Source organism: Lucilia sericata, unplaced genomic scaffold, assembly GCF_015586225.1.
Source record: "Lucilia sericata isolate MDLA Ls3-8-SP2 unplaced genomic scaffold, ASM1558622v1 Contig000018F_arrow, whole genome shotgun sequence".
Taxonomy (NCBI): domain Eukaryota; kingdom Metazoa; phylum Arthropoda; class Insecta; order Diptera; family Calliphoridae; genus Lucilia; species Lucilia sericata.
In genome coordinates this window covers 411,343-427,910 of record NW_023994057.1, presented here as the reverse complement: position 1 = coordinate 427,910, position 16,568 = coordinate 411,343, and positions in this window count along the sequence as shown.

The following is a 16,568-nucleotide window of genomic DNA, read 5'->3' as shown; positions in this document are numbered from 1 at the left end:
TGCTGTAAACTGAACAGTGGAATGGAATTCGTCTACAAACTAAAGTAACAGAAGAAACATTGTGACCCTTAATGAAAATATTAAAAATTACTTAAGTTAGAAAATAGTTTTTCATTTCTGTTTTTTCCCCGTTCCAATTTTGTTTAGTTGAGAAATTTGTCAAAAGATTTTGGAAACATTTAACAAACATTTGAGGGCGATTGAGATTGTTGTTGTTGCAACATGTAGCAAAGTATACCACACTGTTAATAATGTATTTCTATCTTCTTTATCAATGTGCATTAAGGTAATAACTTTTATATAATTTTTGAAAGTTCATAGAGCATAAAATGTACGTCAAAAAAGTATATCACTTTTTCATGAGCATTAAAAAAGTTTCCGCGGCAAATGCTTCAAAGTTTTCGAACAATACTGGATACCACATAGATATAGGAACTAATTTTGGTTATGACCCTAATGTACATAAATACGTATGAATGTTTAAATGCAGTTGAACAAATGAAGACCATAAATACACATGAAACATGGTTTAACATTTGGCTTCTTTGGTTACTGAGCAGTTGCTGTTTTCGTTTTTGAATTTTTGCTGTATTATTCGGAGCAAACTTTATAACCACAAACCGTATAAGAACAACTATAGATAGACATTTAAGATGCTTAAGATTCACTTGTGTTTAAATTAATGACTGTACGCGGTGTAACTTTTGACGTTTCAAAGTCGGTTTTCATATTAAAAAATACCTCAAATTACTGGATGAAGGAAGTGCAAAGAAACTTCGAGAAAAAATAATAAAATATTTATTAAAACACCTGTGATCTTAGTTTATGATGCATGTGTATGGAAATACACACATAAACATGTATATCACAAATTCGCTAATACTCTTAAGAATAAATGTCAGATGTTGGCAAATCAATACGAAAAACACTATTATTTAAACTTAGCAAGTATGTACTATGTATGTATATTTTTGTTTTTTATTGTAGACTTTACATTAAACTAGTTAACTATTTTAGTAGATGATTCCTTACAACAACTATTATTTACCAATGTTCTGTGTGTGATTTTATTATAAATGTTTTTTTTTTTCATTTCTCTGTAAAAATCTAAAAAAATACGATATACATACATATGTATATATGTATATGCACACCACTGTACAGAAGACAACATGTGGACTAAAAGATACTTAATTGTGTTTTAATTATTTACTTAAGGTTTTTCTGTGTGAAGCCAAAATTAAAAGTGACTGTGAATTTCTAACAAAACTGACCTATTTAGTAAGTAAGAGTGTATGCATTTATTAGGAGTACATTTGCCAGAATATTGAAACAGTTTTTATATATTTTAAGCTTTTCCTTACACTCTTCAATTTTAAAACAACTAAGAAAGTACTCTACATAAAGGAATCACTATTGCAGTTTGTATAACATTAAGAAGTTTAGTAAAATTATTGTACTATGATTATACTTATAATGATCGAATATATAAATTTGAATATATCCTCAGATTAAGAAAAATTCTATAGTAAGGTACATTATTTGTGGGTATATTGTATTTACGAGTTGTATATTATGTATAGATGTGATAATCCTGCAATGTTAGTACAATATACATTCATACACGCAAAGAAGAAATATGGTTAGGGCTACCATAAACTGAAACTATCATTAATGTTTGGAATTATAATTAGGACAACCATATAAAATATTTCCCTTTGGAGATCATAATATGATTCTTGTAGGTTGTCATAAGTTAACATATTATTGTTCCTATAACAATTATAATATGATTCCTACAATAATAATATGATTAAAGTTTTGGAAAAAATTTTACTATAAAATGGTCACTACAATTGTAATATATTTTTAATTTTACCATAATTTGTTCTTTAATTTACCATTATATTATCCCCATTAATAACATCAAATATTACCAACAAAAAAATAATTTTAATTAAAATAACAATTAATCAAAATTACAATTTTCCATCAGCCAGTATAAATTGAAGAATATCCTAGAAAAATCAATATGATTTTAATTACGTAATTTATATGTAATTTCGTACATTATTACTTACATATATTGATGGAAGATCTGCTAACATTTGTAATGTCGATATACCTATTCCTAGTTAAGTGGTACTTCTGCTAAAAACTGATTAAAGGTTATCAAACGGTGTAGAGTCTGGTACACGATTCTTTTGTTCTGCGGACACGAAAAATACATTCAAATTAGAATTACTCGTTGACTATGGATATTAAAAAATAATTTTGTGACATTTCACAAAAAAGATATGTTTACAACAATTAAAAAGAAAAATTATAAAATATGTAAAAATAGCAAATTTCTTATACTTTATGAATTAAATAATCACTTTTTATATTTTACACTCACATAGTTTTATAAGAAAATGTATTTTTTTTAATTCAATTAGTTTTTTATTTTAATTTCAATTACTTGTTTCTTACACTTCTTTAATCTTCAAGTTCTTATTATCAAATGACGCTCTGTGGCGTTTTAGAGGGAAAAATGACATATTCAACAATGATTCAAAAATTAAATGATTTGTATAAATATTGAAAGTTTAATATTGAAAATACATAGAAACAGTAAGCAATACATGTTTGAACTTCAACTTTTTTTTGTTTTAACAATGACGTCACAGCAAAAATGTTAATTAAACTCAAATATACATTTAATTTTTTTCTTCAAATAAGAAATAAGGTACCCTTTTAGGTATATTTAACTAAACAAATGAAAGGAACAGGAAGCGCAATTGCTATTCTAAATTCACATTTATACTTACCTTTAATAACATATATTTTGTTTTTATTTAATTTTTATTTTTAATTTTAAATTAATTTGAGAACACACACACTGTTTACTCTTTAAAAGAGTAAATTTTAATTAAAATATGTTTACAAATTTGAAAAAATGTTCAAATGTTTGATAGAAAAATAAAATAAATTTCATAATTGAGGATCATGTAACTTTATATGATATGTTAAATGGTTATATAAATTAAGGTTTTATTGTAATAGTCATATGAGACATTTAGGAAAATATTTTGATCGCAATGAAAATGTAGAACCATGTTTTTCCTTTGCGTGTACTATGTACATATATTTACAACTGTATGCACCAAAAATGTACATTTGATATGTTTGCTATTTCTATTTGTGTGAATACATATGTATGTGTGTATCCATGTTAGAATAACAACATTTGTTGTCTGTTTTACTTTGACTTAAATTTCATTTGCTTGATATGGACTTTGCCAAATATTATTGGCAGCATGTATTCTAAGGTGTTGGTTATTTTGCTCGAGTAGGCGGTTGGAATGTGAATAAGAAGAGATGCAATGAGTTACATGTGTCCAACAAAAATAAAGTTAATACCTTGAATATATCGCTTAATGCCACAAATTAAATAAAACTCAATTGTACTTAACACTACCAAATTTCAGCCAGTTCGGTCCACGAAAACTGGTTTTATTAATTTTTAAATGTATAAACATTATTTGAAGATTGCTTAGAATTTTAATTGTTTAATTTTGAATATTCACAGTATTGTACTAGTACTAGTATATCCATAAATACATACATACTAACATTCACTGTCTTATTGTTCTTTATTTAAATTTATAAAAGTTAAAAATAATAAAATTATGACATTTAAACTTTTGGCTATCCTTAATGGCAGCAAAAAAATTTTTTTTTTCTAAAAATCCTTTTTGCTTTTCAAATTCATGGAAACTACATATGCCTGCACATGAAATGTCCCCATATACATATAAAGTTTCATGTTTGCTAATGTTAAAAATTAAATAATTAGATGTTTGTGTAACCCAAAAAATAGAAGAAAAAAAAACAAACAAATAAACTAAAATGAAACCAAAATGTAAAATACTGTAGAGCTAGTAATACAAGTATTTAGCTAAATGTTTGTGTTCTAAAGTCCTTTCAAGCTTCTTAATTATACTCGCTATATGTTTGTCCTTTTTCCCTTTCAGTGTATGGAATGTAGTATTTGTATGTGTTTTCTTTTTGTCTTGTTTTCTTCGGCATTTTTAATATTTCAAATTCATGCTCTTTAGATGAAATTTTACATTTTTAGCATGTGTTGCCAAAAACCTCGAATGCAATATTTTTGCGGTATCAAATGCAATTTAATTTGCTGCAGTATTTTCATATACACAGATACAGACCCATGAGTATGTGTATGTATCGGGTACATTTTCAACTATGTGCTCCATTTTCTCATCCACAATTGTAAATGTTTTCGTTGTAGATGTCCCTGTTTGCTTCTAGTTCTTTTTAATTTTTCTCTGCTTTTTTATTCCAGTTTTAAATTTAATTTTAATTTTCTCCTTATTTTCATATGCATACGAATTGTAGACTTAGTTATCTACTCGCATGAATGTAGATTTTAATAGAATTCTTAGTCCTTTTTTGCTTACTCGTACATCTTTTGCTTGTATTTGCGGTTTTTTGTTTAATTAAGTAGAATTAAATCTAATTGCAAAAGCAGATGTGTAATAGAATGGAAGAAAAATAAATACTTGTGATTTTAATTAATTTTCTGTTGAAACAAATTAAAACTTAATAAACTCCCTATAAAGTTATTTAAACTTGCTGTTATTTCGAAGTAATGGAGTATATTGAGTAGTATTAATTACTTTAAACTTATGCTTAATTATTTGACTTATTATGATAATTTTAATTATTTAGTTTTGTAGTTTAGTTAAAGTAAATTTTAAATAAAATTATTATTTTACTTGTGCACATTGACAACTTTTTTTTTAATTTAGCGTATTAAAATTCGCTCATAATTGAAATTCATTTAAAATTAAATAATTTTAAGGAAACATATTGGAATGTTGGTTGAACAACATATTTATTTTTACACTTTATTATATTTCCGCTTCTAAGGTCTTAAAGAAAATGACTTGCTTCAAATACGTTATAACAAGCTTCTTCTTCCGCATTATGCTAATAGACTTTATAAAGCACACATATTTGATTATGATGGCTTAAAACTGTTGACAAAGTCTAAATAAATAAAAATCGCTTTAAGATCAGCAGATTATACTCTTTTACTAGATGTAAAACAAATCCAGGCCTAAGCTAATGGGACAGGTGCCGCGATAACTAACGCCAGAAATAAACAAAAACACATCAATAGATACTTCATTAATTTCTAGTTAACATGCAATACAACAAATCCACTGTTGATTTCATATCATTGCTTTGGCGCAATTTCTATGTTTACCCCCAAAACAAACCCATTGGTATTAAAGACAAGCAAGCCAACACAAGGAAATGTAAAAGTGAAGCTAGAAATTTCTTCAAGTTTCTGTTGTTTGCATATGGTTGAGTATACCACAACATGACAGAGCTTGCCATCTAGTATGTGAAACCACCCATTTAGCAACTTCCTCCCTACCATTATTTCGATTTTCGTTTATTTTGTATGTATGTTCAACCAACTTGCTTAGAATGTTTTCCCTTGTTTCTTACGAGTACGTGCACAATTTTATCCGATTAGGCTTTTGATCTTTTGATATCCTTCAGGTAAACACATAATTTTTCACTTGGCATCACTCTGTGATTGGTTTTTTCTACTTCGTCTTCCTGCAACGTTACATACAAATACTTTCTTTAACTCTCATACATACATACAAACGTAAGCACATATACAAAGATTCATTTTGATTTTAATACCATGAGCCTGTCTCTGTGTTACAATGTTTATTACATTTTAAGTTTTTCCTCGGTTTCTTACCAGTTTCCTTGTGAGTGTGTGTCAGGGAGTGTTGAAACAAAGTGAAGATTGTTTTAAAAGAAACCTTTATTTATGTTTTTCCTAAAGGTTTTCTTGCTTCTTTATTTTTATTTTCTTTTACAAAATTTATGTTGATTTTGAAAAATTTTGCATTTTCCTGTGCCACAAGAGAGCAAAGCAATTTAAGTAGATGGATAAAATAATATTTATCTGGGTATTAGACAAAGTACAGCTAATTGTAATAGACAAATTGTTAACCAAGATTTTCAGAAGAAAACAGTAAAATACAAAATAAAAAGAAACCAACCAACAAACTTACATACATATTTGCTTTCACATGCAACATTAATATTGATGGAATATAAAACTGGGTTTCTTATGAGTATGTAAATGTATTTTGTACTTTATTATCAAAAAATGTTTAATACATATTTAACCTCTCAATAGTAGACATTAAGAACATATTATACATGGATATTAGGGTATAACCAAAATAAAGCTCTACTATTATGTTATAGCCAGTAGAGTTCTAATAACGAAAACATTTTGCTCGGGTAATTTGTGTAAATGCTCGTGTGTCAAACAATGTTAAAGTATTTGCCACGAATATTTTAAGCTCCGGGAAAACGTTTTCAATGTATGTGGAATGGATTGAACCAATTTAAAATTTAGAAAAACTGTATAAAAGTTAAACCTTAATGGATATACACACATGTATTGATATGTATTTATTGAGTTCGTTGAACAACCCAGCACTTTTGGGAATATACATATGTACACGTACATACATACATATGTATTAGGGTGGATTTAATATATGTACATATATATGTATTTACCTGTTTTGCTCGATCTACTTCTAAAAGTGAAATTTTACAATAAATTCAAATAGTATGTAAAATATCATTCAATTACACTAGATTACAACGATTTACAACGATTGATATAAGATCTGTATGGATTAAGGCCGTCTCAGTGCACAAAACATATTGGAAAAAATCAAGGACGTTAATTTTTTAATTATTCTTAAAGAAGGAAAATGTCAAAAAAAGGTTAAAGTAGAAGTAAAAAATTTAATACTTACAGTTTTAGTAACTTTTGACATAAAAAAAATTATTGGTCTACCTCACAACACTCTAAGTTTATTGACGCATCATGAAAATACTTCTTAAAGACAAAAACTAAGGATTTACCCATTTTACGTGTGAAAAATGTTACTCCAAGTGCGCCCTATATATATACAAAAATTTAATTTTGACCGGTTTTGAAAGGATAAATGATTCCCGATTTTAGAAAAATGATCAGCAAAATTTTTTATGAACTTTTTAAATAGTTATTAAGGTTTAAATGGTGGTTTAAAGATTATGTTTGACGATGATTCGAATATGTACCCAGCAAATACTTTCATTACGGCGCTATAATTCTAAAATTTACTTACATTTAGCATCTTTAGTCATTAATGATGTCATTGAAGCCAATAAAAACAAAGCTGTACAAATACATCATTAAATACTTGTATTTAAAACGTTTTACTTCTTGTAATTTTTGTATAAACCATAACGTAAGGAATATAAATTGCATGTTCGATTAAAAAAAACAGACTGAATCCTAAAATCGTTGGAATTGAAATCAATTGATTTCCATTTCGTTGGCTAACTTCCCTGTTTATATTTATTGAAAATGAAATTTATTTTTTTCACTTTCTTTCGTTTATATTTTTTATGCCAATTCTGCCTAAAGTTCTCTATGAATGGCTATTTATAGATATGAAGAAGAAGGTAAAGAAGAAGGTAATGAAGGTAAAAACTAATTTTACTAAAAGTTGATCAATAGTTAAAGCAGACTTTAGCCTTAAAAACCATTAATAAAATTGTGATATTCATAAACAAATAATAAACGTATATTAACTATTGTGCTGATTTATGTTTAAGTTGGCAGCACTGTACAATATGGCTGTCATTTTATGTGTTAGTGTTGCGTACAATTAGGATAAAATATTCGTTGATTCGGTTTTCTGGGATTTTATTTACAAATTTGTAAACGTTAAAATTAGAATTTTTAGATTTTATTTTAAAAGAGACCATAATTAGTTTTCGCAATCAACATAAATTACCGGAAAAATCTTTATCTGAGAAAAAAATTGTTAAAAATCAACTTATTGTTGGCTTAAAGAAGGGTCGAGCCTACAATAAAATTTTTATACCCTACACCACTTTAGTGGGGAGGATATATTGGATTTGTGCTGATGTTTGTAACATACAAAAATATTTGTCCTAGACCCACCTTAAAGTATACCAATCGGCTTAGAATCGTTTTCTGAGCCTATTGAAAATGGTTAAAATCGGTCCATTATTTCACCTAGCCCCCACAGAACAGAACCCCCCGAAAAGGGCTTTTGAGCTCATAATTATGTTAAATATACAGATATATCGATAAAATGCGGCACAACTAAGTTTTATAGAAGTCTTGATGACCCTGCCAAATTTCATAAAGATCGGGCCCCATTTGACCCAAGCTCCCATACAAAGTCCCCTTCAGAAAATTACTTGAATGTCCCAAATTTACTTATAAACACAAATATCGCGATGAAATTTAGCAGAATAAAATATTATGTAAATATAAATATATTCACAAAATTTTATCGGACTTGGTCTATATTTGCCCCTAGCCCCCATATAAAGCCTCTTTCAGAAAATTAGTTTTTTATCCATAAATTGCTTAAATGTATCGGAACAAGGGAATATTGAAGATAAATGCTTTATTATGAAAAATAAATCACATTTAATATTCATAACTGGTGTAGGGTATCATATGGTCGGCCACGCCCGACTATACTTTCTTACTTGTTCTAATTGTCAATGGTTTATTGAAGGTGTTTTAAGCTATTTCACGTTTATAAATACGATTTTCCTGAATTTTGCCTAAAATTGTTTAATAAACCTAAAATAAGTTTTTATAAATACAGCCGATAGTGTTAAAACTATAATATTAAAAAAAAATCTTAAAAAATGTGAACTTTGAACTTCGATAAAATCTAAACTGCACTGAATTTGAAAATTTTGGAAAACTTTTAACTTCGTATTTATACAATGAATGTTTCATCAAAATCGGAAAGGGTAAGATACAAAAACCTATTCGAAAATTTTTCAAATGCCCCCCAATAACAAATTCTTAAGAATATTGCAAAAACCAAAAACCAATATTGTTTTTTAAATTTCATTTCCATTTCGATAAAAAATAACCATTTAGACATTTCAGAAAATAAATTTTTCTTTCGTTGGAAAATTTCTGAAAATAAGTACGTTGTACCAGATAAATTTATTTAATTACTACTCAATTCAATGTATGTTAGCTTACAGTTATGAGTGGTTTCAGAATTATTGATTTATCTTTATTCACAAATTAATAATTTTTAACATTTGTTCTATTGTTAATATTGATGCTGCAACAATTTATAAAAAAAATTTAATTTAAGGAAATTAAACAATTCAAACAGATCAACAATATAAATTATTGCATTCTACAAACACAACATGCAGTTCAATTTTAAATAGGATGTGCTCTCTGAAAAGAGGAAATTTAAATAATAGTAACACAGTGGTCGAAGTACGCAATCTGGCATCACACAGTGGGGCAGAATGGAAATTTTTTGGAAATAAATCTGGCATTTCTAAACGGCTGATCCGATCGGGATAAAATTTGGCGTGAGCGTAGCCAAGGAGTATTCGAGTTTAAGTTTTGAAGATGAACCCTGCAGATGCCCCAGGGACGGCGCTGTGGCGGCTCAAAATAGGGTACCTACGACATGTAAAATTTTTAAACTCGTGCCATTTTTTTGTTTTTCACCCAAATACAAAGATTTTTATATTTTGTGAAAGCGCTCGACGAGATCTTGAAAAAACATGCTTGGACATACTACTTATCTCTTATAATATCCGAGTTATAGGCATTTAAAAATTTAGTGATACAAAATTTACCATACCTTGGTCCGCCTTTTTTTGAATACCGGGCGTAATTTTGGACCAAATGGACTCAATTTTTTCTTGTTAGTTAGACAACAAAATTTCCAATAATATACAAAAAATTTCAGATCAATATCATTTACAAATCCAAAAATATACGTTTTTTAATTTAAAAATTCAAAAAATTTTAGATTTTTGGCGTTTTTTTGCCAAAAATGTGTCTTAACTCTTTTATTAATAAAATAAAATTTTTATTAAGAACATATAACAATTTTATAGTTTTCTAAAAGGTATCTTTACGCAGAACGCTTTGGCGTAAAATACTTGTCCTATTTTTTGAAAATGTTGCCACTGCGTCCTTCCGAATATGACCTATTTTTTATCAAAACTTCAACTTTGGGCGACATGTTCTAAAATCCCAAAGCTGGGATCAGAAAACTAAAAGCAGTTTTGGAAACCTCAATATGTTTTCTATTTACTCCAAAAGTATTTTCCCAGCCCTGAAAGAAATGTGGACCCTATGGGCAAAAAAGTAAAAAATCCCATTTTTGGGATTTTCATTCCTATTTTTGGGAATTGCGGGATGCCCTTTGACCTTTTCAATTTTTTTTTTGCATATTTTTATTTGAAATGACTAATTTAACAAGCGTTGAGAATTTCATTGAGTTTTGTTCATAAATAAAGATTTTGTCATATATTACATATTTGTTTAATTTCTAAAACTATGATTTATATCAAAATTTTAATAGGATCGCAGATAGCTACAACAATTTAGTCCATATTTATCCCTTAATATCATTTTTTAGTTAGATATGGAAATTCTCGACCCTTTACAAAAAATTTCAAGCCAATATCTCAATTACATTCAAAAATATGTTCATTTAAACCTGTGTCCTTTAATTTCATCTTTTTCATATTTTAGTATTAAGTATGACAGCACATATTTAAATCTTATATTTACCTATTTTCTATTTGTTTGCTTATCCTTATAATTGAAAGGTCCTATTATGCATAAATTTTCAAAAATTTATAACTATTTTTTAGCTAAATTTTTTCGACAGATCATTTCGTTCTGTTTCGTTTATGATCATGTAGGTAAAAATATACAGGTAATGATAATTTCGATTCATTCACTAATAAGAAATATCAATGACTGAATTACAGGTTATAGTAATATAGTCCTAAATGTTAATAGGTAGACAATTCGTAATTTTTTACTTTGGAATACCTGATTCGGAAATGACAAGAATTGGTATATAAGTAAACTTCTCAGATTTTAAGTACCATATTTAATAAATCTACAATGAAGATTACATTAAAGTACGAAGAGTTGTGTTCCGTTTTATGGAGTATATCTTCAAAAGAGCCAGAAAGAATTGAAGACATTTCAAATTATATAAAAACTACATATAGTAGAAAAGTAGACAAAACAGGCATATCAAAAATTGAAAACTTTTTGATGTAAAAAGTAAGTCTGTGGATGGAAATCAAAAGAAATTTCGATTAAAATTTTGTAGTTGGATGGAAACTACTACGGAAATCTCAACTTACAACACATCAATAGGAGCGCCTTGCAAGTCATACGAAGACTTATGTTCAAGGTAAAAAAAAGAGGGTCACACAAAAACTTTTTTCAATCTCAAATGAGGAAATTGCTGATACATTTAACGAAATGCTGAAAAAGGAAAACCAACATATGGATGTCGTACATATTGCAACTATTCTTCCTAATGCATCACCAAAACGACTTAAGCGAATTGTGGAAAGTATACCAACTCCAACAACATAATCAAATTTTACTGAAGAGGAAGCAATAGCGCTTATGTTGGAACTGGGTCTCAGTCGAATAAGTACCAAATATTAAGGAAAGCTCTGCATGAAAAAGGACACAATATATTACCATCATACAAGGCGATCCAGGAAAAAAAAACAAACTATCCTACTAAATCAACAAAAAATAATGAAGAATTGAATGAAATGAGAGCTGCGGAAAAAAGCAGAATCCAAGAAGAATTTAAAGTTCAGATGGGATTAAACATCGACAAACCACTTTCAAGTTGCGGTAGTACAAATGACGGTAATACGTCGAGAAGGTTTTTTCGTGATTTTGAAATTACTTCAAAAATAACTGGAATCGACAAGGAGTTGCTTCGAAGAGTTAAAACTATTTTAATGGCACTGAATAGTAAACATAAAATTAATGAAAATCGATTTGGGGAATACACATCTGAAATTTCCAAATTACTTGTATCTCTGTATCCATGGAGGGAACTAACACCAACAGTACACAAAGTATTGTGTCATGGTCAAATAATAATTGAATCGAATATTCTTCCACTTGGAGAGTTAACAGAAGAAGCCCAGGAAGCGAGGAATCGAGATTTTAAGCATGTTCAACTATTCAGCTCAAGAAAATGCTCCAGGCAATCACAGAATGAAGATATTTTTAATAGTTTACTTCTATCTTCTGATCCTGTTCTTTCAACTATGCGAAAAAGATGGATTTGTTATGAAACTCTATCATCTCAAAACAAGGAAGATTTAAAGGACTTATATTACCTTCTGGATATGTATACCGATATGACAGATTATTTTATAGAAAATAAGTAGTGTTAGGAATTAACTATATAAGTAGGTTGTAAGAATTAATTGTATTATGTTTAAGATAAACAGTTCAAATAAAAAAAGCTATTATACTAACTGATGATATTGTATTAAATTGTGTTTTATATTTCGGTGGGCGGGAAAGGTAATTTGTGTGGGGTGATTTAGGTGTTGTTGTGCGTGGCTCATAATAAAATTATAATTTTTTTTATTTTATATATAATATTATAATAAAATAATTAACTAAATAATTTTTAAAAATTGTCCAAATATTTTATTCAACACCAAATGTATGTTCTGTCATACTTAATACTAAAATATGAAAAAGATGAAATTAAAGGACACAGGTTTAAATGAACATATTTTTGAATGTAATTGAGATATTGGCTTGAAATTTTTTGTAAAGGATCGAGAATTTCCATATCTAACTAAAAAATGATATTAAGGGATAAATATGGACTAAATTGTTGTAGCTATCTGCGATCCTATTAAAATTTTGATATAAATCATAGTTTTAGAAATTAAACAAATATGTAATATATGACAAAATCTTTATTTATGAACAAAACTCAATAAAATTTTCAACGCTTGTTAAATTTGTCATTTCAAATAAGAATATGCAAAAAAAAAATTGAAAAGGTCAAAGGGCATCCCGCAATTCCCAAAAATAGGAATGAAAATCCCAAAAATGGGATTTTTTACTTTTTTGTCCATAGGGTCCACATTTCTTTTAGGGCTGGGAAAATACTTTTGGAGTAAATAGAAAACATATTGAGGTTTCCAAAACTGCTTTTAGTTTTCTGATCCCAGCTTTGGGATTTTAGAACATGTCGCCCAAAGTTGAAGTTTTGATAAAAAATAGGTCATATTCGGAAGGACGCAGTGGCAACATTTTCAAAAAATAGGACAAGTATTTTACGCCAAAGCGTTCTGCGTAAAGATACCTTTTAGAAAACTATAAAATTGTTATATGTTCTTAATAAAAATTTTATTTTATTAATAAAAGAGTTAAGACACATTTTTGGCAAAAAAACGCCAAAAATCTAAAATATTTTGAATTTTTAAATTAAAAAACGTATATTTTTGGATCTGTAAATGATATTGATCTGAAATTTTTTGTATATTATTGGAAATTTTGTTGTCTAACTAACAAGAAAAAACTGAGTCCATTTGGTCCAAAATTACGCCCGGTATTCAAAAAAAGGCGGACCAAGGTATGGTAAATTTTGTATCACTAAATTTTTAAATGCCTATAACTCGGATATTATAAGAGATAAGTAGTATACGCTTTCACAAAATATAAAAATCTTTGTATTTGGGTGAAAAACAAAAAAATGGCACGAGTTTAAAAATTTTACATGTCGTAGGTACCCTACTTTGAGCCGCCACAGCGCCGTCCCTGGGGTATCTGCAGGGTTCATCTTCAAAACTTAAACTCGAATACTCCTTGGCTACGCTCACGCCAAATTTTATCCCGATCGGATCAGCCGTTTAGAAATGCCAGATTTATTTCCAAAAAATTTCCATTCTGCCCCACTGTGCATCATAAAACTCCAAACTGAATAAAACAAACCTAAATTATTATTTTCGACTGTAAAAGAAGTTAATAAATACATTTTTAGCATATTTGTATTTAAAAAACAAGTAAGAATTTATAGATAGGCATGGCCGACCATATGATACCCTACACTAATGAGTACGATTGTAAGGGGGCTAGGCGAAATAATGAACCGATTTTAAACATAGCTAAATCGACTCAGAAAGTGATTCTGAGCCCATTGGTATATTTATTTTAATTATTTGGAAGTTACAAACATTAGCTCAAACGCATAATACACTCCCCACTATATTGGTGTAAGGTATAAAATCTTGAGCTATACCGATCTTCCTGAAATTTTCATAGAATTTTTCATAATAATGAAAACATAAACAGTTTTGTAATTATTACACTACTATCATTATACGCTGATGAAATGGGTCGAAGTGGGCGTTACACCTTTCATTATCAAAGATTTACATAAATATTTCACTGGCATTATCAAAATATTGCAAGATTTAACTTAATGAACAAAAATTATATTTAAAATTTTAGAGTAAAATTTTGAAAATTCGAACATTACATTATTTTGTTATCAGTAACTCCGAATTTTTGAATTTAAATTTTTCGAACATAAATTTTCGAAAACGGGCCACGGGAACTGGTCGAAAACTCAGTTACAAGCTAACAAAGCAAATTAAATAAAAGCTTGTAAAAATACACATTCAGTAATTTGTTGCCAAATGCTTTAAATTTACTTTCTGGAAATAGCTATATTAATGGAAAAATCAAATTGCACACGTCGATTGGCTTAGTGGAATGTCGGTAATCCGTAAAATAAAAAACCAATTTCGGAGTTTGAAAATGAGAAATTAGTAAGGCCGGATCATTTATTTCAACCATTGTGGTACGGCAGAAACATAAACAAATACAGCATTACAAAATATCGGAATTGAGGATTAAAACAAACAATAGATATATTTTACATTTTACATGCAAGTGTAATGTAAGTTAGAGAGTGAGTAAGTGTGTATTGAGTATAGAACATACACAAATACACAAACATATATTTAATATTAATATGTGTTTGTAAAATATATGCCAGACTTTTTATACACAAACTTGCTGCATACTCTTGTTGTACAACAAACTACCCTACCTCAGCAGTCGGTCGGTCAGACTTGAACTACCTATTTAACCTTCCACCTAGGGTTACCCCTAGTCACCGACTGCTCAGGTGACTGGCTATTTTAACATGTGCTTGTCCTACGAGGCAGCCAATGGTCACCCATAAATTACGAAGAGACAGACAAAAAGCTTAAGTGTCCCCTCTCTCGCTTACAAAGTGGATATTAAAGTGACGATTATCTTCACCCTCGTTATATAGTACACCGTGACGAAAGACGAATTAGAGCCAACCAGATGGTTAGATGTTAATGGAAATTACTTTTTATTTCGAATGCATTGGCTCTTTGTCGAACTGCAGGGACAGTGCGACGAACTAGTTCGACAATAATACAACTCATTAGTAATATTATTTACTAGTGAATTTAACATGGGGATGTCATTGCGAGGAATTGACAACCTTTTCGTAACAGACACTCTCGCTAATGAGCTATTATGGATTAAATATTAATTTTTATCTCATTTTTTGTGTTTCTGCTTCATTAAATGCAAACGGCTACTTTCAGCATTACATGTAGTCAGAAATGTGTCATGTGACCAATTTAAGTAGCAATCAAAGTGACAGTATTTAACATTTAATTTTTCTCTAATTTATTTTCATAAACTTTATGAGAAAAACAAATGTGTTCTCTATAGTACTTGTCGTACTGTAGGGACCGTAATGATGTCGATTCATATGTGTTCGTAAATAAATATTTATGCAAATAAAAGATTGACTATGTATACAAACAAATACTAAAATTTCCAAATACGGGTAGACATTCCAAATTACATAATATGTGTACACTAGACCAGTCCCTTGGTTGGTTTTCTCCCAAATCTAAAGCATATTTTAATTTTATTCAGATACTTAACTGAAAAATTCCTAAACGAGAGGAGGCAATAAATTTTCAGAATATCAACTTTAAACGAGTTAAAAGAGGTTTCAGTGTTATATTGTTTACAATTGATTTATTACAAATATACTATATAATATTTTATATACAAACTTCTACTTATATGCATACATATAATGATGTTACAATAGTATTACTAAATATTAAGCTAAGATAATAGTATATAAACATTACAAAAACAAATTCACCGGTGCATACATATATATATCACACTAGGGGTATCCGAGAAATATCGATTTCTCTCAGATGAGTCTTATTTTTTTTATTACTGTATAAAACTTACTGGTGTAAAATAGTCATCAGATGACTGGAACCCGTACCACAGTGGTATATAAATAAAACAAGAGGAAAATAATTCTGTAACTTCTAAACGGATTCCCCTATTCAAATGAAATTTTACATGTGTAAAGAGGAAGTATTGTTGAGTTTAAGTTTTGAATGGGTCCACCAGGAGCATAGTCAGGTTTCCGCAAAGTCACCTTGGATATGTTAAATTCTTGAAATGATCCTATTTCTTCGTTTGTGTTCCAAGTTCGTTGTAACTATTAAATATCTCTTACACCTTAGGTGTCATTTGCATTTGAAAATTAATTTTT